Below are 23,251 nucleotides of genomic sequence, written 5' to 3' on the forward strand. Positions count from 1 at the left end.
ATGATGGCTAACGCCATCCAAGCATCGGTCGCGAATCTGGGCACCGAACAGTTTGGGAACGGACCCACGACGACGATCCAACAACGACCGCCGCCGTTCGCGATATCAGAATACCGTTCGTCTGATAACACGACAGTAGCCGACTACTTTGAGAGATTTCAATGGGCGCTCGAGCTCAGCAAAATTCCGGGAAACCAGCACGTCAATTACGCACGCGTTCACATGGGCGCGGAACTGAATAACGCGCTGAAATATTTGGTCAGCCCGCGAGTGCCGGAAGACCTCTCGTACGAGGAAGTGAAGACAACGCTGATCTCACATTTCGACAGAGCCCGGAACAAATACGCGGAGAGCATCAGATTCCGCCATATCACCCAGCAAAGCGGGGAAACGATCGCTAGTTTCGCCTTACGCCTACGGCAAGGGGCAGCACATTGTGAGTACGGGGAATTTCTGAACAGGATGCTAACGGAGCAGCTACTCCATGGGCTAGAATCCCGCGAGATGTGCGACGAAATCGTGGCGAAGAAACCGGCGACATTCGCGGAGGTCTACGAGATCGCAAGCACGCTTGAGGCAACACGGAAGACGACGAATGAAGTGAAGGAATCCGGCTCGTCGACTCAAGAAAATACGCACAAGTTAGGCTACGGTCCGCCCAAGTTTAAAAGAGATAAAAAGCTACCGCGTCAGCGTTCCTCATCGAGGGGACGTAAACAGCAATCGAGTTACCATGATTCATCGAATCGACCGGACTCGAAAGAACAAGGTGACGGTAGTATATGTAACGGCTGCGGGGGTAAACACGCGCGAAGCCAGTGTCGTTTTCGTGACGCCGTGTGCCACTCGTGTAGTAAAAAAGGGCATCTCGCGAAGGTATGTAGATTGAAAGAACCGCGTACCGAGACGCGAACAGTAGCGGCGCTGCAGCCAGCCGAAAATATTGACACGATTCGAGTTATCGACAGAGTGAACGCGATGAACGCGCATAGCAAACACATGATTGACGTTATCATAGACGGTAACATGCTACAAATGGAAGTAGATTCGGGCGCACCGTGCGGCATCGTGAGTGTAAATACGCTGCGTAAAATCAAACCGCGGTTCGCATTAAAAAAGACGAACAGACAGTTTGTTAGTTATACCGGGCACCAGATTCTGTGTATCGGCCGCCTTCCCGTAAAGGTCACTATCGGACGAACCACTCGTGAACTTAATCTATTTGTGGTGAAGGGTCCTTTTGACGCGCTATTTGGTAGAGAATGGATCTCGCATTTCGTACACGAAATCGACTTTAAAAAACTCTTTTCCGCGCCGGAAACAGTGCATGCGATAAGTACCGCCGCGCCGAGTTTAACGCAAGGTCAGAAAGCCCAGTTAGATCAACTTTTAGCAAAATATAAAGATATTTTCAGCCCAACAGCAGGAACTCTTACTGGTCCACCCATATCGTTACACCTGAAGCCAGGCACAACACCAGTATTCGCAAAAGCTAGGGAGATACCTATCGCACTCCGGAATGCGTACGCTACAGAAATAGATAAGAAAATAGCGTCGGGTTTTTATAAAAGAGTAGAATCGTCGGAATGGGCTTCTACGACGCACGTGGTCGTCAAGAAGAATGGTCAGTTACGCATCACAGGGAACTACAAGCCAACTGTTAATCCTCGTTTAATTATAGACGAGCACCCTATTCCAAGAACCGAGCATATATTCAACCAACTAAAGGGGGCGAAATTCTTCTGTCATCTCGACATTACGGATGCGTATTCCCATTTCGTCCTTGATGAAGAATCTAGCCATGTACTAACGCTCAATACGCCAACGCATGGACTAATCCGCCCAGCCAGAGCAGTTTATAGAGCCGCCAGCATCCCCGCTATATGGCAACGTAAAATAGAAGCTGTCTTACAAGGTCTCGAAAACGTTAAGAATTTCTTCGATGATCTGGTTCTTTACGCAGCAGATTTCGAAAGTCTACAAAGAATTCTGGATCTAGTTCTACAAAGACTCAGAGAGCATGGCCTACATCTTAATAGGGATAAATGTGTATTCGCGACATCAGCGATCGAATTTCTAGGACACAAAGTAGACTCGCAGGGAATACACAAATCGGAGAAGCACGTGCAAGCTATCAGAAGCGCACCAAAGCCAAGCACGCCAGATGAACTGCAATTGTTCCTCGGGAAAGCAACTTATTACAGCTCTTTTATCCCAGATCTATCAACAAGGGATCGTCCGCTCAGAAACATGCTACTCGTCAAGCCATTCAAATGGACTCCAACGGCTGAGAAAGCATTTGACGACATCAAGAACATCTTAGTCTCTCCACAAGTATTGATGCCATACGATCCAACGCGACCACTACTACTCGCAACAGACGCCAGCAAGACAGGATTAGGCGCTGTTTTATCTCACAAACTCGACAACGGTCAGGAACGACCAATCGCATACGCAAGCAGAACGATGAGCGCGACAGAGCAACGTTATCCGCAAATAGATAAGGAAGCATTGGCAATAGTCTGGGCTGTTCAAAAGTTCTTTTATTACCTGTATGCCCGACACTTCACGATTATAACGGATCATAAACCGTTGACGCAGATCCTGCATCCAGAAAAATCGTTGCCAACCCTTTGCATCAGTCGCATGGCCAACTACGCCGACTATCTATCACATTTTGATTTCGATGTCATATTTAAACCAACGAAGGCAAATATCAACGCTGATTATTGCTCGAGAATACCGGTGTCCCCAACGAAGACTGCTACGCATCAAGTTACACTAGAAGAGAGAGAAGAGATAGAGTACGATGGATTCGACCATTTTGTGCTACATCAGATAAAGCAACTTCCGGTGGACGCTGAGAAAATCGCTCGTGAAACGCGTAAAGACCCACACTTGGGAAAGATTCTGCAGCAATTGGAAGCAGGTCAAGACTTAGCTCGTTCCGGTTACAAAGCACCTGAGGCTAATTATAGACTAGGAAGCAACTGCTTAGTGTTAGAGCATCGAGTTGTCATTCCACCAGTGCTCAGAGAGACGATACTGAAGGAACTACATACTGCGCACTTAGGGATCGTTAAAATGAAGGGTCTGGCAAGATCCTTTGTTTTTTGGCCCGGCATCGACTCCGACATCGAGGGAGAAGCCAAAACGTGTTCTGAGTGTGCAAGGAACGCGCATGAACCGCCGAGATACCGTAATCATCATTGGGAGTACCCCAAGAGCCCTTGGGAAAGAATTCATATTGACTACGCTGGACCCGTAGCGGGAAAAATGCTACTCATTATCGTCGACGCCTATAGCAAGTGGCTCGAAGTAAAAGTTACCAGCTCGACGACTGCCTCAGCAACGATTGCCATCATGGAAGAATTGTTTGCTGCCTACGGAGCTCCAGTCACCATCGTATCAGACAATGGTCCGCAGTTTGCAGCCAGTGAATTCAAATCATTTCTTCAAGGAAGCGGTGTTAAATTTCATAAATTCATAGCACCGTATCACCCGGCTACGAATGGTCAAGCCGAGCGCTGTGTCCAGACAGTAAATGATGCATTAAAGACTATGGCGACGACACCAGGATCGCTACAACACAATCTTAACAAATTCTTGTGCCAATATAGGAAAGCACCTCATGCTACAACAGGCCAATCTCCAGCACAACTTTTCCTAGGACGCACTATACGGACTAGACTGGATCTAGTCAGGGCAGATGGAGTAGACGTGAAGGCCATGCAGAAGCGGCAAGCTGTAGCCGGTTCAACGTTCCGTGAATTTCAGTCTACCCAAAAGGTATACTTCCTATCGGGCAATCCTCGCATGGATAAGTGGATACCAGGTACAATTGTCACGCGCCTGGGAGACCTCCACTATGAGATCGACTATCAAGGTAAACGATTCAGACGACATGTAGACCAGATGAGACCACGCTGGATTAAAGAAGATCATCAGCGATGGATCAATTCACAAAATCAAGGGGCCTGTCGCACCAGCCCTCGCCGGATTCGTTTCTATGAGGATTCTGAAGCTAAATCAACAACTTCCCCAACATCAACACGAAACTCCTTATCAGGAAGCAGCTCGGATCCGTCTGATATGAGACATTATGTATCATTGTTAAACGGCAGTTCGGAGCCGCCTTGTGTCACACTCTCTTCCGGATCAGACACTCCTCCAGCCAGCCCTCCGCGGAAACGGAAAAGAACGCCGCCACTGCCAGTACCTCGAAGGACAACTCGCGTAACTCGCGCACCTCAAAGATTTGTACCGGAAAGGAATCGCCGTCGTGAAAGGAGGGAGGAAATGTAGGATACGCGACTTGAGAACACTGTGCAATACGCGACGAGAGAACACTGTAATACCGGCCTTTCCGAACACACCGATTTTGATTCCGCCTAGTAACAGAGGCGCTGTAGTATTTCATCTTCCGGTTGACATCCCGGCCGCAGGCAGTCTTCCGCTGTCTAGCGCTAAGAACACACGTGTATACGTCTCGCAGAATAAAGAATCGGTCGTAACTTAAATACGCGTGTCTCTCCTTGCTTCCCGTCATCCCAATAATCCATAAAGATAAAACAGCATACATTACAGTAGTCCGGTTAATTTAATTAAAAAATCGGTATATGAGAAATTATTTGGTAATCGCGAGTTGCTCAAGGTTAAAAAAGAAAGTGATTATAAGGGAATCAACGAGTCGCCCATATTGATTTTTGGTAAAGTGTACGATCAGATTACGCTTGATAGCATAAGGGATACATGGTTCGACATTGCTCTTTTAGTAGTTGACGACAAAACGATGCGCTACGACGTCATTATCGGGCGAGAATTTATTAATAATTCTGTTCTAAAGTTAACATATCATAAAGGCAGTTTCGCGTTTGAACTTGTTGACGACCTTGAGCAGTTCGCGCAGGATCTGTTGTTTATAAACATAGTTGAAAATAGAGAACCCCGCAACGTTATTGTTGAAAGTTTAGATAAAGATCTGAGTTTGAGCGATCAACGCAATTTATTGGAGACTTTTGCGGAGGTAGATAATATGTATAAAAATCGATAGAATAGAAACTGATGATAAAATTCAAAGACATTTAAAAGACCATTCACTATTTAGATATGCTCCGAGACGCATGTCCGTCAACAAAAAAAATGAGCTCCAAAAAATCGTGGATGACTTATTAGAGCGTGGTATAATTAAAACCAATATCTCACCTTATTGTTCGCGCGTGGTATTAGTAACTCGCAGAAACAAAAAAAAACGTATGTGCGTAGATTTAAGACCATTAAATCAAAGGATTTTTCAACAGAAATATCCATTTCCCGGCGTACAAAATCAAATTGATGGTTTAGAAGGTAAACGAGTTTTCACAAAATTGGATTTAAAGGATGGTTTTCATCAATTAGATATCCATCTAGATCACACTAAATATTTTGCGTTTGCGACGCCTTCGGGGCAATACAAGTTTGTTAAGATGCCTTTTGGATATTCCGAGGCCTCTGCCGAATTTCAGAAAAGAATTTATAAAATATTTTGGTCGTTATTACGCGATGGTGAGATCCTGATATACAGGGTAATCCTTAAAGACCGCGCTCATTTGCTGCAACAATGACAAAACTCAAAAATTGCTCTTTTTAAGTTATTCGTACAGGGAAAAAGGTTGTTACTCGTACTATTCATAGTTAAATCGGTTTCACAAACTCACCCGAGAGAACAGTTGTGTCGCTATTGTGCCATATCATTTACTGAATTATGTAGGTTGCAATACTGTCTTATCTCAGTCAATTTCAGTTGTCATTTTTTCGTGTAATGAGAACATCGTAAAAGTTGCAAAAAGAGTAACTTGCCAATACGGCATTTTAAAATTCTCATAGAAAGTTATAATAACTCAAAACTTTAAAACGTGTCTCCTGAAAAATCACAATTTTTTAGTTATGTCACTGTTGCAGCAAATGAGCGAATAAATAATAACATATTTAATAATTTAAAACAAAATACAATTCAAATGTATCGTATTTCGGTCTTAGTTTAGATTTTCTTCAGTATAATATTTTGCAATTATAGCAGAGCGTGGTTATGCAGTGATATCAGAACGGTCGTTACGTTATAACTAAAGTGATCTGTTACGCAGTAACGGCAAATGGCGACTGTTCTTGACAAGAAGCGCGCGCGTCTCTCCCCTAGTTCCACAGTGTTGCCAATAGGCGACCGCGTCGACCAATCATAAAACTAAGGTCAGGAGCGTACATATTCCCAACATCAATCTATATATATAAGTACCGGACGTCTGTATGTATGTATGTATGTCTGTCTGACCGCGAACCACTCATTCGTTAGTGGACCGAATTTTTATCAACGGTACATGAAATAGGGGTAGAATTTCCCGGGAAGTGCCATAAAGTGTATAGTTTTTCGTTACCGATTTTCTGGAAACCGATTTTTCTAATTGATTTAATTTTTACAAGTGGTGTATGTTTGAACGTTTTTAACTTAAAAACTATTAGACCGAATTTGTATTAAAACCATATAAAATAGGGGTAGAATTTTCCGGGGAGTGCTATAGAGTGTATAGTTTTTCGTTACCGATCTTCTGGAAACCGGTTTTTCTAATTTTTTTAATTCTTACGCAAAATAATTGACCGAATCTCAAAGAATTATATATGAAACAGGGATAGAATTTTCCGGGGAGTGATATAAAATGTATAATTTTTTGTTTCTGATTTTTTTTGAAAATGGTACCAAAATTTTTCCAATTTTTCGGGAGTTAATTGCCCGAATCTTAAAGAATTGTATATAAAACGGAGGTAGAATTTCTCGGGAAATGTTATAAACTGTATTAGTTTTTCGTTACTGATCTTTTAAAAATTTTATTAATTTTTAGAGGATGGGTTTAATTGCCACGATGTGTATTATTTTTCAATAACACTTAATTTTTTTATGTAGGATAAGTTGTTTATTTTACATATTATATGTGAACAGAGTCACTTCAATTCGTAGTTTTTGTGACTGTCGCGAGTGATAGAAAAGTTATTGGGGTTTTCTTGCAATAACCTGCAGTTAAAACGAGAGAAACAACTTATTTGATTTTTATATAAATAAGATTATCATTAAAAATTTGGATTAATGGAAAAAAAAATTTCCAAGAAATAATTTACACAAAAAAAAATGACGCCAAAATTTTGATAAAATATGTGTGTAAAATAATCCATTTTTTAATGAGAGGGAGGGAGAGAGGGAGAGGGAGAGGGAGAAGGAAAGGAAGAGGGAGGGGGAAAGGGAGAGGGAGAGGGAGAGGGAAAGGAAGAGTAAGAGGGAGAGGAAGAAAGGGGGAGGGAGAGGGAGAGGAAGAGAGGGAAAGGGAGAGGGAGAGGAAGAGAGGGAGAGGGAGAGGGAGAGAGGGGAGAGAGATTGATTGATTGATTGATTGTATGTTTATTATGCCCAAGCAATAGCTAAAGGGCAAAGAATGAATACAATATAATACACGTAAATAGAACATGTCCATGCTCTCTCTCAAACAGTACGCACTTAAAACTTACTTACAACTAACTCGCCTTAAAAATTAAAAATTAATGCAGCTTAAAACTAGGAGAACAATGCTACGCAAAAATAACTACAAAAATATAGAATACGCTACTGCAAGAACAGAAGTCCAGTTGTAAACAGCAAGCAGCGAACAGAAAGCAATCAAAGTCAGTCAGACTCCAAAGCAAACAAATACGGACGAAGGAGATTCTTAAAAGAGCCAAGAGAAGACGCAGATTTAATATTGTCAGGAAGAGAGTGCCAAAAGTACATTGCAGAGAGTCGGAAAGAATTGCGGTAGGTAACAGTTCGGTGGAGAGGAATGTGAAATGTATGCGAGGATGAGGCCAAGCGGTCTGATCTTCTCAAAGCTGAGTCAGGAGGGATGAAAAATTCCTGAAGATAAGAAGGAGATTGAGCGTAGAGAACACGGTAAGTTTGACAGCCAAGAAAATAAAGCCTTCTATTTCTGACCGAGAGCCATCCCAAACGACGCCTGAACGGAGTGATATGCTCATCTCGCCTGAGATTGAAAATAAATCTTATGCAACAATTAACAAGTCTCTGCAGCTTAGTATCCAACTCGCCACTTAAACCATGATATACAAGGCAGCAGTAGTCGATGTGTGGTAAGACAAGAGTGTTAACGAGCTTGATTCTAAGCGCAATGGAAAGTGAGTTCTTATTAAATTTGAGTTTGTACAGAGCGTGGTGAACCTTCTGTGAAACATGAAGGACGTGCTTCTTCCATGACAGGTTGGACATTAAGATTACACCCAAATTTTTCACATCACTAACAAAAGGGAGAGGCGTCTGGTTAATAACTATCGGTGGTAGAAAGGTAGTGTCAATGTTACTAATATGAGCTTGACTGCCAAAAATGATGACGTTGGATTTAGCAAGATTGAGTTTAAGGCCGTTTGCAGTAGCGTATTCAAAAATGGCACAGGCATCTCTAGAGATCAGCTCAAGGCCGCGGACAACATCGGCAGGTGGACATGAGAAATATATCTGCATGTCGTCAGCAAAAAGCATGTGATTAGAGTAAGACAAAACCTTGCTAATGTCGTTAATGAAAAGGGAGAACAGCAGAGGACCTAGCACCGAACCCTGAGGAACACCCAGGGACATTGATAGCCAGTCAGAACAATTCCCCTCATCGTCGCTTACTGCCTGAGAGCGGCCTGCCAGGTACCAGAAGATCCAAGTAACCACGGCATCAGAAAAACCAACTTCCACCAACTTGATAAGTAGGAGGAGATGCGAGATTGTGTCAAACGCCTTGCTAAAGTCGAACAGAATTATGATGGTAACAAGTCCCCTGTCAATCGCTTCCCTGATATCATCACAGACACGTAAAAGAGCAGACTGCGTGTTGTGATCAGAGCGATATGCAGATTGTCTAGGATCAAGAATATTATGCTCGTTTAGATAGTCGGTGATTTGTTCAGCGACAATCCTTTCAAGGATTTTGGAAAGTTCAGGCAAGTTAGCAATCGGTCGCGTGTCTGATGGGGACAACGGAGTGCGAATCTTAGACAGTGGGCGAATCAAGGCCCGCTTCCATTCAGAAGGAAACATGGAAGACTCTAATGATTTATTAAAAAGTGTAGTGAGCCATGATGAGATACTAGGCCAGGCCATACGCAGAACCTGAAGTGGAATGCCATCTGAGCCGGAAGCGTAAGAGTTGGCAGGTCCAGCCATAATATGCTTAAGAATCATACGAGGTAGTATCGGCGAAAAGATGAACTCAGGACGCTCAGGTGGGCGAGCAGCACGAGAGGAAGCCAAGATAAAATCGTCATAACTCAGCGGTGGTGCGCAGGAGACCAAAGCATAGTGAGCATTTAACTGATCCGGTGTGAAGAAGTGGAGAGGAGAAACAAAAGAAGACTTAACGAGTCCAAGGCAAGCCAACTCTCTCCACAACTTAGCCGGGTCAGTGATGGCACTCAGCGAGCCCAAGTAAAACTCGCTCTTAGCACGATTTATGTCCGCATTGAGCTGACTCCGAAGGAGTCTATATCTAGCATATCCTAGCAAACTATTCGAACGCTTAGCCTGTTTATACAGTAGGTTTCGATCACGAATACGCCTCCTAAGTTCACACGAGAGCCACGGCACAAGGCGCCTTCTAACAACAAAAGCCCGAGCAGGCGCAAATACATCAAGTGCACCACGTAAAGTACGGGATAACAACGCACAAGATTCCTCAACGCAAGTGACATGCGGCAGATTGCTAACCACAGACCCGGCGTCGCTAACATGAGGCTGAAGAAATTCAAGAAACTCGGAATCGACTATACCCTTGTAACTTCGTCGTAAAATAGAGCGCCGAATGTCGACATTGAAATTAATTGACAGCGAAAGTTCAATGAGATCATGACCGGCTATAAAAGGATATGAGGACTTGTTAAACGATAATATCTTGTCGCGATCATCAACCACTAATACGTCGAGCCATGAGTCGGAGGAAGCGGTGTGATGGGTGGCGTCCAAGTTCACAATGTGTAGCGACAGGCTAAGCATTAGTTCGCGGAAGTAGTTTGCCTCATAATTATTTGCTAGTAAATTACAATTGAAGTCGCCACCAATAATTATATTCTTGTAAAGATGTGAACAGCCAGTTAACGACTCTACAAAATCGCGGAGAAGGTGACCCTTTGGTCTCCTATATACCAATGCAAACAATATCGACTCGTTCTGAGGCGAGCGAACATCAATAATTAAATATTCCGGGTCATCAACAAGGTTACCCGCAGACGCAGCCACCACCGCAGCCTTAAGCGAATTATGAATATAGCAGGCGACACCCCCACCAATCCGACCGACTCGATCATTACGAATCAAAAAGTAATTATTCAACGCCACAAGATCATCAGAGACGCCAGCATGGAGCCAAGTCTCGGATACGGAAATAATATGGTAAAGATTGGTGTTGAAGTGAAGCCGGATAAACTCAATGTGCCCCCGTAAAGAGTTAGCATTAAATTGAGCTACACGAATTGAAGCAGCGCCCAAAACCGAACCACGATGCAAGAAAGAAGTTGACAAGCGATCAGAATGTTCATGTCAAACCAGCTTATCAAGATCGGCGACAGAATCGATCAAAACAGCAGGCTCACCATCCGAGAGTCTGACGTATATACGTCCCCCCCTTACCCAGACGTACCTGTACATCTTATCCTTGGCAACACGCTTGGCACGCTGCAACAATTCGTGTATCTCCTTAGGCAGTAGCTCGTTAACATAAACGCTCCGATCAGAGTCGATTCCACAAACCTCCCTCTGCGTGAGTGCGCGACGTGCCTTCTTTTTAGAAATGACAATGTCTCGAACCGCGCCCGAAACCAATGAGACAATGTACGAGTTCGCCGCAGAAACCGGTAAAGATCGGTTGCCAGCACCCACCGGCGGGGGCTTACGAGCAACAGCCCTAACATCGAGAACGTGACACGATAGCTCAGGGATCCCCAATGTCGTGAACACGTTGCGAACACATTCTAAGGGAGTGACAGACATTGCGGCGGGCACACCCGATATAATCAACTCTTTCGGAGTCGGAACGTGCGTAACAGAATGAGAACCAGCACGATCGCTCTTTAGATTACAAATCTCATCTGTGAGAGCACCACACTGCCGCTCCAACTCAGCAATCCGCTGACCATTCCGCTCGACATTGGCCGCAATACTGTTTAATCTATCTACCCAAGCAGCATTTTGACGTCCGCCCGACGTTAAGATAAACACACTTAACGTTGGTATCCAACGTTTTTGCTACGTCGTTTCAACCCTCTTTTGCACTAATTTGGGGAATCAAATTTAGGTTGTACCAACGTTGGAATCCGACTTATATAAGTTAAATTGAGGTTACATTTTTTCCACCAGTTTTAACGTTGGTATGTAAACTTTGATTTTGTACACTCTGCTAGACCTGAGGTTATTTTTTCACAACGTACATTTTAGGTGTAGTTTTCGTGCTTCCATTCAAACCATATGACGGCATTGGTGTAATAAATGTATCATAATACGTACTTATCAATTTGGCACAAATAAAATGGCTTTATAGGAAAAATATAGTTTGCGCAGTCTTTGATACTATTGTAATTTTGCCATAAATACACGAACCCAGTACTGAAATTGTATAACAAAACCCACTTTATTGATAAATGTGGAAATGATAGGTCAAAATTAAACGAATCCTTTCTAAAATATTCCAATTTACTAAATATTCTAATAAATAACTAAAATTTTCAAAGTGTAGATTTTAATTTTTTTTTCATCAAAATTACTTTTAAGATAAATATGTTGTCAAAACTTTAACAACAGATATTATATAAATGCTTTAAATTGTTAATAAAGTGCGTTAAAAAATTTAAATCTAAATATACTGGAAAATGGCGGATTATTTGCCTTCCTCTTTGAGGAATGAAAATGGCGAAATCAGCGTTCCACACTATATCAAACTTTACGTAGTAAAAGGTGCGATAAATTCTACTAAAATTTGTCTTTTCGTATAAAATAATTAACTTTTTCAGACTTTTCCAAACTAAGAAGGTCGCCAAACTGACTTAACATGTCGATAAAGTATTAATTAGTTGAAAATTCTATACTAGATTTGCGAATGAGTCGTATATCTTAACCAAATCCGACCTATGCAATACCATCTATATGGTGATCTAGAGCATGGTTATGGCAGCCGTGCAGCCGAGCGAACGCGCTCTCGAGCTGTGAACCGCGCGGCGCGCGCGCGTTGTTTCCCGACGACGCAACGATAACCGCGTGAGATGAGATGGACCGGTTCGGCCGTGGATCGTCAACATTCGTCGCATAGTCCTCGTAGCTCACGCACGACGCCGCGAATTGCCGTCGACGATGCCCGCTTGACGCAGCAGTAATCTGCTCTACATTTTTTTAGGCAGAATTTGTTACCATTTCTCGCGATTTCTTAACGTCAGTCTGAAATGACCACAGGCGACGTTTCACAACGTTAGCGTTTTACAACGTTTGATAACAAAACGTTGGTTTACGTTGGGAATTACGTATTGAAGTTGCTCGAAAAATGTAGTGCAGAGTATAACGTCAGGCGAACGTTAAATATCTTAACGTCGGGAAATAGGACTTAAACTGTTTCGAATTTGACGTTGGGAAAGTGATAAAAAAAGCACGTCGTAATTTTAACGTTTAGATAACGTCCAAAAAACGTTAGTAATTATAAGTTACATTTTATAACTTTCTTGAACCGCTTACAACGTTGTGATTAGTAGAAAAGTAGTCCTTAGTCGGAAAGTTAACCGAAAAATGCTGCTTGGGTAGTTTGTCTTTCAATTCGCTATTCGTACGCCGCTGCTCTTCGACAAAAGTCGAAAATTTAGCATTCGACTCCTTCAATTGCTCAGTCAATCTTGCATTTGACTCTCTCAGCTGTTCAGTTAACCGAAGCAGAAGGTCATTAGTAGTAATGTCATGCTGAGACCACGACTGAGATTGCGACAGAGCACCGGCGCTTACAGGAGTAGTCATACTGTTATAGTTAGGTGATCGCACGGTATTTTTGCCTTCAGGAGTAAGCGGTGAATTAATAGAAGCAGACAACGACTTGCAGCAAAGGTCAGCGTATTTATAAAGAGAGTACGGCGCTATACATCCGAGGTGAAATACTCTTTTGCACACACACTCAACCGTTGTGGTCGCGATAGATTTTTTACACCTAGCGCACTCACGCTGCATTCCCGCCAATCAGGTAAGCAGTGATCGATCACTCGAGGTGACGCAGAGTTCAATGTAAAAGTCACTACATGCAGATAGTGATGCACGGTACTGATAGGCGCATGCACAACTGTGATCATAAAATTTACCACACGACGACAGAGACGGTATTGCGTAAAGCAGCCAATCAGCAGTCAGTCAGGAAACACATGCCCAGAGATAGCGTCCGGATAGAGAAGGTTGGCAACGATAGTAGCATGCGCAGCAACAGTCAATATCAACCACAGACCAAGAAGTGCAGAAAAGATCGGCAAGGCAGGCGCATGCGCAGCGGTGGACGTAAGCCACCGTTCACAGTGCGGCCGCTACATATAGCCACCAATCAGCAACATGCTCAGATGGAGAAGGTTGGCAGTGAGAGGCGCATGCGCAGTCACGATCAACGTCCACGACAGGAACAGCAAACGGCGATAGAATTTGCAGTTGAAATGCACTCGGTTAGGTTGCAGGCACCCACGAGATACCACTTGTGCGCGAGAAGCAACTAAAGAATGTGCCAATACCTGCAACAAAAGGGCCCGAAGGCAGCTCACGGCAGAGATATGACAGGATAAAGCAGGACCAACACAATGGACGTGCACACCATACTCACAGAAAGAGAGGGAGAGGAAGAGGAGAGAGAGAGAGAGAGAGAGAGAGAGAGAGAGAGAGAGAGAGAGAGAAATCGCTATTTATTGTACGCTCTGGGACAATGTCCCCTTAAGCGTCAAAACTTATACAATAAAATAAATTGCCATTACATACAAAATATAACAAATATTGTGTTAAAGATAAGAAAATAATAAGAAGAGTATGTATATGTATATAAATAAGTTTTACAATGAAGCAAAAGACGTCAGAAGTTATTGCTAAGCAGATAGTCGTACAATTTTAGTTTGAATGCGTCAAGGGTAGGTGCACGACATATGTCAGTTGGAGTACTGTTCCAAAATTCGACCGCTGAGCAGATGAAAGAGCGTCTATAAAATTCCGTGCGGCATTGCGGCAGGATGAAAGCATCAGCCGATGCCCTGGTATCACGGGAGACTATGTCGCGTCTACGTTCAAATCTACAAGAAATAGCATCAGAGGTTTCAAGATTCAAGAGTTTGAAAGTCAGACAGCCGATAAAGTAGTTACGCCTGGATTTAATCTTGAGCCAATGCAGTTTCTCAAAGTAAGGAGTTATGTGCTCATCCGGTTTTACCTGGAAGATGAACCGAACACAAGTATTCAAAGACCTTTGTAGACGAAGGTTGTGTTCGGTAGTGATGTCGGAGAGTGCGGCGCAACAGTAATCGAACAGTGGCAGAATCTGGGTAGTTATAAGCCGTGATTTGAGATGAGGCGACAGTAGGTGTTTACAGAGCTTTAGCTGATGGAGAATTGCATTTGCTTTAGCTGATGTTTTTGTTACATGTTTTTCCCACAAAAGTGAGCTCGTAATATGCACACCCAGGTACTGCACTGTGTCACAATAAGAGATGGCTGCGTCGTTGATGTAGATTCTAGGTAGTACATCCAAGTTCAATCCGCTGATGAATCTAGGGGTGCCCATGATCATGGCCTTGGTCTTGCTGAGATTAAGAGATAGCTTGTTAGATGTGGCCCAGTGCGTGATGCTAGTAATGTCCTCGTTTATTCTGAGAATAGCTTTAGTTAAATTTTTAAGCTCAGTGTGTAGATAAATCACCAGGTCATCAGAGTAGAAATAATATTTGCAGTGTTTAAGGACTCTGCCGAAACCAATTAAGTAGAGAACAAATAAGAGAGGTCCCAAAACTGAGCCCTGAGGCACACCGGTGAACACTGGACGCTCAGACGACGTCGTCCTCGTTATAGGATCACGCACAGCTTGCTTTCTGTCATCAAGATAGGAGCATAACCATCTTAAGGCTGAAATGGATAGGCCGAGGTCTCTCAATTTGTCAATTAAAATGTAATGATTAACATAATCGAATGCTTTGGTGAAATAAAAAAAGACCGCAACTGTCACCATCCTACCATCTGCAGCCTGTCTCACATCATCAAGTACGCGAATTAACGCAGACTGTGTAGAAAGTCCTTTCCTAAACGCAGATTGAAATGGATCCAAGGCGCCCGTTTCTTCCATATAGCGCGATATCTGCTCAGTCGCGATGCGCTCCAATGCCTTTGAAACCACGCAAAGAATCGAAATTGGCCTATAATCTCGCATTTCCGACAGACATTTAACCTTCGGAATCGGGCAGATGATAGCTGTCTTCCAAGTTCGAGGGTAAACACCGTATGTCAGGCTGAAATTGAAAATATGTGTTAAAACCGGAAGGACGCAAGGTAGAGCCCGAATGAAGAATTTGCAAGACAGTCCGTCGTCTCCAATCGCATCAGATTTGATTCGAAGCAAAGCTTTCGCCACAGCAGTTTCTTCAATGTCACTCCAATAGAATTTGGAGTCTTCGTACGTTTCTTCGCCGAGATAGACAGGGTGGTGTGTCTGCTGTCCGTCAGAGCCTGTCGCAACACTTGCGAAGAACTCATTGAGTTCATCCGTAAGGAAGATGAGTTTTTTTCTACATTTTTTGATTTTAAAAGACCAAGATGCCTAAGCTTCTTCCATATAGCAGTCGGTTTGCTGCTGTCTTGAAAGACGTTCAGATAATATTTTTCCTTGGCGGAACGTACTAAAGCCTGAGCCTGATTTCTTAGGATCTTATATCTGGTGTAGTTCGCATTGGTCTTACTTCTCTTCCAGACTCTCCTCGCTCTGTCTCTAGTCTTCATCACAGATTTGATGTCTGGCGTAAGCCAGGGAGCAGAAAAATGCTTGGGCTGGATGATTCGTAGGGGCGCATGCCTGTCGTAGCACTCAGTAAGAGCATCACTTAGAAACGAAACCTTGCCGTCGATGTTGTCAGCCTGATACAGTACGTTCCAGTCATATCCTCCCAGATCATTTAAGAAGTCATCAATGTCAAAAGAACGGAACTCACGCACCACGATCTCGCGTCTGAGGTGACGCTCAATTCTGACCCTGTATTTGATGCTGAAGAGATCGTGGACAGACAAGAAACATGCGTCGCATTGCCCGTAGGAAATCAATTTATCAGCATCATCAACGATACATAAGTCTAGAAGTGTGGAAGACGAACGAGTGTGATGGGTTGGGGCATAAGGAACCAAGTAGAGGTTCGTGGCTTCAATGAAAGTTAAGATTAGAGTCGAGTCAAAAGTGGTAGAGCACAGATCAGCATTGAAGTCGCCAAAGATTATTAAGTGCTTGTAGCCGGTAGAGAGATCCGCGAATGCATCTAAAAATTCTTGTAAGTATCCACAATGAGGCGGCCGATAAACCACCGCCAGGAGTATCTTAGAATTACTACCTACAGAGATATCGGCTACTAGAAATTCAAGTCTTCCGTCACATACACCTTCCGAATGCAGCAGGATTCTTGCCTGAAGGAAGTTGGAGATGTAAAAAGCAACTCCACCGCCATTCCTTCCCCGCCTGTCGCATCTGATAATCTGGTACCCACGCAGTGAGATAAGATCATCCAAAACAGCAGGCTTCAACCAGGTCTCGGATAGGCATATTATGTGATATCCAGAGGGACCAAAATAGGCCTGGAATTTGTCAAGGTGCGCCATTAACGATTGACAGTTAACATGACATATGCGTAGAAATTCTGAAAGTTCGTTAGCCATAGTTAATCGTTTTTGTTCTTTCCGCTATTCTTTGTCTCAGAATGGGACATCGTTTACTGTCTAAAGCCGAGTGGTGTTGTGCTTCCTGCAAGGTCCATCTCCTGCAGTTCCCGCATACAGGAGTCGTATCTCTCCTGGAGCATGCTTTGGTCTCGTGATTGCCGGCGCATTGACCGCAAAGTGGGGAGAACCTGCATTGCTCAGCGAAGTGACCGAAAGCTAGGCACTTGTAGCACTGCAGCACTCTGATATAATCCGACACTCTGCAAACAGAGTAATTAATAAAAACGAGTCCGCTCCTCAACAAATGCGAGCGTATGCCCGGCGTCACTTCTATTACACAGCTCGTGGTCCTGCGATTATTTTTTGCGGGAAAAATATATATTACTTTCACCTCTGAGGCATCAAAGGTTTTCAGATTTAATGCAGTTAATTCGCATCTTATTTCATCGCGTGACAGATTGCAAGGTATTCCTTGAACAAGCAGCCTAGGATTAGCCTTTCTTTCCTCCTCTAGTTTGAGACCAGCATTATCAAGCTTGATCGATTCCTTTATCTCATTCAAGTCCACGGAGAGGGCCTCGATTCGGACACCGTTTTTCTTGGTCGATGATATGCTTTTAACTTTTAAGTTAAAGTCCGATGGTCTCACAGCTTTCTGCAAAGCCTCTCTCGTGTCCCTTGACGTAACATATTTAGTTGAGGAGTCACCCTCATCCCTCGGGATCACAATCAGGTTCGTCGTCTTCGGAACTCTCAGTGGAGGGCCACCCGCTACGCTAGTCTCAGCCCGCTGGGAGGCAGCAACGCATGCATATGAGCGCCCGGAAGCAGCGCCCACCGGCTCGCACGACGCAGAACATCCGCCGGACTCACACGCCCGGGGGCAGTCGCGAGCCTCAGCCAGAACATCCATAAAAATGTCCCCGATCATTTCGGGGGAAGGCGCATGGGTTTGACGCTCTAAAAGACTTATATAAGCGGCCGAAAGTTCTACAAATGCCTTCCTACAAACGCGTAAAGCAGCTTCAATCTGAGTTTTCCTGTCTTTCGTCTCCTTACTCGACAAGAGCGATGAAATGACTTCATCACTATGCAATTTTATCGATTGTTTTAATGCATTTACCCTTGACACATTCATTACAAATTCATGCGCCTTTTCAAACGAAGCAGATCAATTTGAAACAGAAAAGGAAGTTCTCCTAAGAGGCTTGTTTTTGTTTTCACCGTGACCGTCATGCTCCGAGTCCGCTACGGAGGGCGAAGTTGTTTCCCTTTCCGGCATCGCTCACGAACTCCTCGCACGCCAGCAGCCAGCCAGGGATCCAGCGCATGCGCACCCCGCAGATACCAAAACGTTAAGATGCCAAATTCCAGGAAGGAAAGAAACAAATGCAGGCAATAGTCACCTCAGGAACAGATCCAGCATAAGCAGAAACAAATAATGCAAGCCAAGATAGCTTTATATCCATGAACTAGAAAAGAAAGGCCCCGGAGGGCAGTGTGAGCGGCAGAAAATATTCACTAAATACGGAGCGATATATGGCACGTCTATCTGTACTGACGAGATCCGAGAGAGAGAGAGAGAGAGAGAGAGAGAGAGAGAGAGAGAGAGAGAGAGAAAGAGAGAGAGAGAGAGAGAGAGAGAGAGAGACTATTTGCGTGTTTTATTATACATGTTCTCCGGAGCGAAGCCCGGGTAACCAGCTAGTATATAGATAATTGCAAATATTATACTGAAGACAATCTAAACTAAGACCGAAATACGATACATTTGAATTGTATTTTGTTTTAAATTATTAAATGTGTTATTATTTATTCGCCCATTTGCTGCAACAGTGACATTGCAACCGCATGCCCCGTGTCGACCAACCGACGGGAATAACGACGGTGGCGCCGCAGGTAGCGACGCCAGACGAGAAGGACGAGCTGGACGAGGAGGACTTCCGAAGCGCATCTTCGGGGGAGGACTCCGCGCCAGGGACTAAGGAGATGCCCCGGCTTAAAGCCAGCCCTCCATAGCGTTCCGAGGACGGATAACGAAAGGGAACCCTGATCCCAGAACTTTCTGTGTTTCCCGCTTAGCAACGCGCGATTAGATTTATTTTAGTTATTTTGATCCGTCCGGCGCAATTAAAAATAAGATACGCGACAGCGGTCGCCGAGCAGCGGCTCGTTTAGGTTAAGTGATTGTTTCCTTCCTAATCCACAAAATTTTAGTTTCGTTTTGCATAAAAATGCCTGACTCGACCACGTAGCGGGAATAGTTTCAGTTAGACTGGGTACGTGGATTGCGGCAAAGCACCGACGAGGTCAACGGCCGAGTCACACACAATCTTCAGAACGGGGACGTCGAGCGCTTGAACCACGCGTACCGCGCGAACGGTAGTTAAGGTGCCGACTCGCGAAGGCACCGAAAGGGGGCACACGCGAAAACGGCGCGATCTGACTACCCGAACACCAAGTTCGGGCGACAACCCGCGAAGTGGCGAACGCAGCGCCACCTCGGAAAACGGTTGAAGGTGCTGATTAGACAGCACCTGGTACACACGAAAAAGGTATCGCGACCGAAATTTGACTACCCAAACACTTGGTTCGGGCGACAACCCGCGAAATCGCAAACGCAGCGCCATCTCAGAAAGCGGTCGTAGGTGCTGATTAGGCAGCACCTGGGACACCCGAAAAGTGCGTCGCGCGCGAGATCCGACCACCCGGACACTTAGTTCGGGCGACAACCCGCAAAATGGCGAACGCAGCGCCATCTCAAGAAACGGCCAGAGGTGCCGACAGGGCCATACCTGGTACACCCAAAAATCGCATCGCAACCGAGATCCGACCACCCGGACGGTAGGTTACGGCGACAGTCGCACCAACCGATAGACCCGGACATCGGCCACGGGAATTTAGGCCGGAATAATGTCGTTAGGCACTGCGAGAACAGGCACCAGGCGCGCCGTCGACGGCGGACATGTCAGAAACGACCTGGACGTCGTCTCCGAGGAGTCGACACGAAATCGGCATTAGGGACTTAGGAGAGACCGTGCGCACGGGTCGGCGCCGTAGAAAATCAATTTTTCAAGGTAGTGGAAAACCACTACCTGGGAGTCAATTAAGCGTATCGCAGATAGTGTACTGGCGGTGGAAATTTCCATCTGGAACATCTGGCGCGCAGCCGGCGAGCTCGAACTCGTAGACACCTATTGTCTATGCGTAGCGTGGAAAAGTACTGCAAAGAGAAAGCGGCCGAGACCCCATGGTGGGAGTAGAACTTCGGTGGTAGGGAGCCCGAGAGAGGAATATTCCTCGAGGCAGTTTCTCGTGGGCGCTCGGATGAGTAGCAACCGTCTTGCGCGTATATCTTGGCGTGTCGCAGTAACTATCGCGAAAACGTACCGGATTACGATTGTAAGTCTACCACAGCGTCCAAAACAAACGGGAACGCCCGCACATAGCGTTACACGTCGCCGATACGAAAGGCGAAAGGTTCTTGCGTACCGAAAACGACAAGTTCGCATTTTGCGAGAAGTGCGACCGCCATCTTGCGCGGAAACAAAATTTGTGAACAACGACCATTGTGAAACGAAAGATAACAATAAACGGAAAAATCAATTGTAAAAATATAAGCGAAGTTATCGATTACTTACCTCATATTTACCTGAGCCCACGGTTGTCGCCGCCATCTTGTGAAGGAGTCGACCCGGATTGGAAATCATCATCGGTGCTGCAACGGAGGAGGCCACAGATGAGGCACCCAAGGTGAAAGTCTGAAAATTAGCAGTATTAATTAGATTACTGGCGACAATCCTTACACTTACCCGTGTCGCGACATCTACCAAACGCGGTAATCCTGGACGGCGGTGAGCAGCGGCGATCCTTGACATCGGTGACGGAGATGAAGCACCCGTAGCGAAAACCTGAAAATAAGGATAATTAGTTAGGATACCGGAATTTATCAGGATACCGGGACTTAGCCTACGGAACGGGTGTCGCGACATCTTGGACCCAGACCCAGAGTTGAGATAGGCCGATGATAGATAGCGGAGATCCGAGCGGAGGCGCCGTAGATGAGGCACACGTAGCGGGAATCTGAAAGAAAGAAGGATTAGTGAATTAGATAGCTCATACTTACCTGATGAGGCGGTGTCGCCGGAACCCATGTCCCGGAACAACCTTGGAGGGTGTTACCTAGCGAAACCCCGAGGCCGGACGACGGGTGTAGAGCACCCGCTGCGGGAATCTAAAAAAGATTTATTTAAACAATTTGAGGAAATTCCGTGTCGTTAGCGTCATACATACATACCTTCTCGGTAGTCTAGGATAAACCGAGTGGCGACCGATGACTTATAGGACAAATTGGCGTCTCTCGTAACCCGATTATGCGTCGTTCGGTTACAACATAACTAAAAAATTGTGATTTTTCAGGAGACACGTTTTAAAGTTTTGAGTTGTTATAACTTTCTATGAGAATTTTAAAATGCCGTATTGGCAAGTTACTCTTTTTGCAACTTTTACGATGTTCTCACTACACGAAAAAATGACAACTGAAATTGACTGAGATAAAACAGTATTGCAACCTACATAATTTAGTAAATGATATGGCACAATAGCGACACAACTGTTCTCTCGGGTGAGTTTGTGAAACCGATTTAACTGTGAATAGTACGAGTAACAACCTTTTTCCCTGTACGAATAACTTAAAAAAAGCAATTTTTGAGTTTTGTCATTGTTGCAGCAAATGAGCGACTTATTATTCGCTATAAAATCGGCGTTTTGCTCTCATTTACCTTAAGTTTCAAATTGTACATCTGAAAAGCGTTATTCTTGACTTAAGATAAATCGTTTTCTCATAAAGAAAGAAATCTTTCTTTATTTTTTAATACGTTTTACGTATTTTTTTTTAAGCATAAGATTATTTAAATATCTAATTGTTATTTCTCTTAAAAAATTTATTACTTTTTAGTAACTAGGTGAATCTCGTAGAAAGATTGAATAAGTGCTATGTTTCAAAATTTAATTTCAATTAACGCAGAGATATCTAATGAAACGGATTGTTTAGAAAATAATTTTTGTAAAATACACAGTTTATTTTTTTGTATTTGTTTAAATCTTCATGTATTGAAGATGGTTTATGTTTTGGCGAGAGTTCATCGAAATTTTCTGTAAAAAGGTACTTTTGACAGAAGTAACATGTAATTCTTAGTGCAAGAAAAAATTATTTCTATTATTACGATGCGTGTAAGAATATTCCAGGCGACGCGCGCGAAGACGCAGCACCGCCGCGGCCGGGCCGCGCGCCGCCCGCGTAGCGTTGAACGTAGCGGTGGAGCGCTCACGCACACTACCAGGCGCGTGGCTCACTGACGTGCGCCCGGCTAAAGGTCGGCACTGATTGGATTGACTTTACTCAATAATTACAGCTTGGTAAAGCATTATAGAAAAAAATGGTTCGGGACTTTTTGACTCCATTTTTAATAAGGAATAACGCTATGTACTTAGTGCGCGGTCTTTAAGGAACACCTTGTATATTGACGATATCACGGTCACGGTTGCGGAAAATTTAAAAATTCTAAAGAAAGTATGAATTTGCTTGAGACAATTTGGTTTAAAATTGAATTTGGAAAAGTGTACATTGTCAAAAAAAAAATCGAGTATTTGGGATATTTGATTACGGCGGATGGAGTCACCATGTGTAAACGACACGTGCAGGCTATCGTCGACTACCCTCAGCCTAGAAATGTAAAGCAGTTGCAAAGCTTTTTAGGATTAACCAACTATTTCCGGAGGTTCATTCAAGATTATGCGTTAAAAGCTAGTCCGTTGCAGGCGTTGCTTAATTAAAAAGGATGTGACATTCGCGTTTGACGAGCAATGCGTACAACAAGCGTTTCGGCGTCTTAAGGAGGAGTTGGTGACGTCGCCCGTATTATGTATATATGGTCCCTCGGCGGAAACAGAACTGCATACGGATGCTAGTAGTCACGGTTTCGGTGCGATTTTGCTGCAAAAACAGCCTAGTGGCCGTCTGGGCCCGATAGCGTATTTCAGTCGTGCTACCACACGGATGCGAATGTCGAAAGGAATTACCACAGTTATGAATTGGAGACATTGGCCGTTGTTAGAGCTGTCGAGCGTTTCCACATGTATTTACAAGGTGTTAACTTCCGAATCGTAATTGATTGTAATTCGTTAGTATTAGCTATCAAGAAGATCAATATAAATCCGAGGATAGCGCGGTGGAGTTTTACTCTACAAAATTATAAATTCGAGTTAATACACAGGGCATCGGGTAAAATGGCGCAC

The sequence above is a fragment of the Temnothorax americanus genome, unplaced genomic scaffold (genome assembly GCF_048541705.1).
Source record: "Temnothorax americanus isolate GAGA-0224 unplaced genomic scaffold, ASM4854170v1 Scaffold104, whole genome shotgun sequence".
Lineage (NCBI taxonomy): Eukaryota > Metazoa > Arthropoda > Insecta > Hymenoptera > Formicidae > Temnothorax > Temnothorax americanus.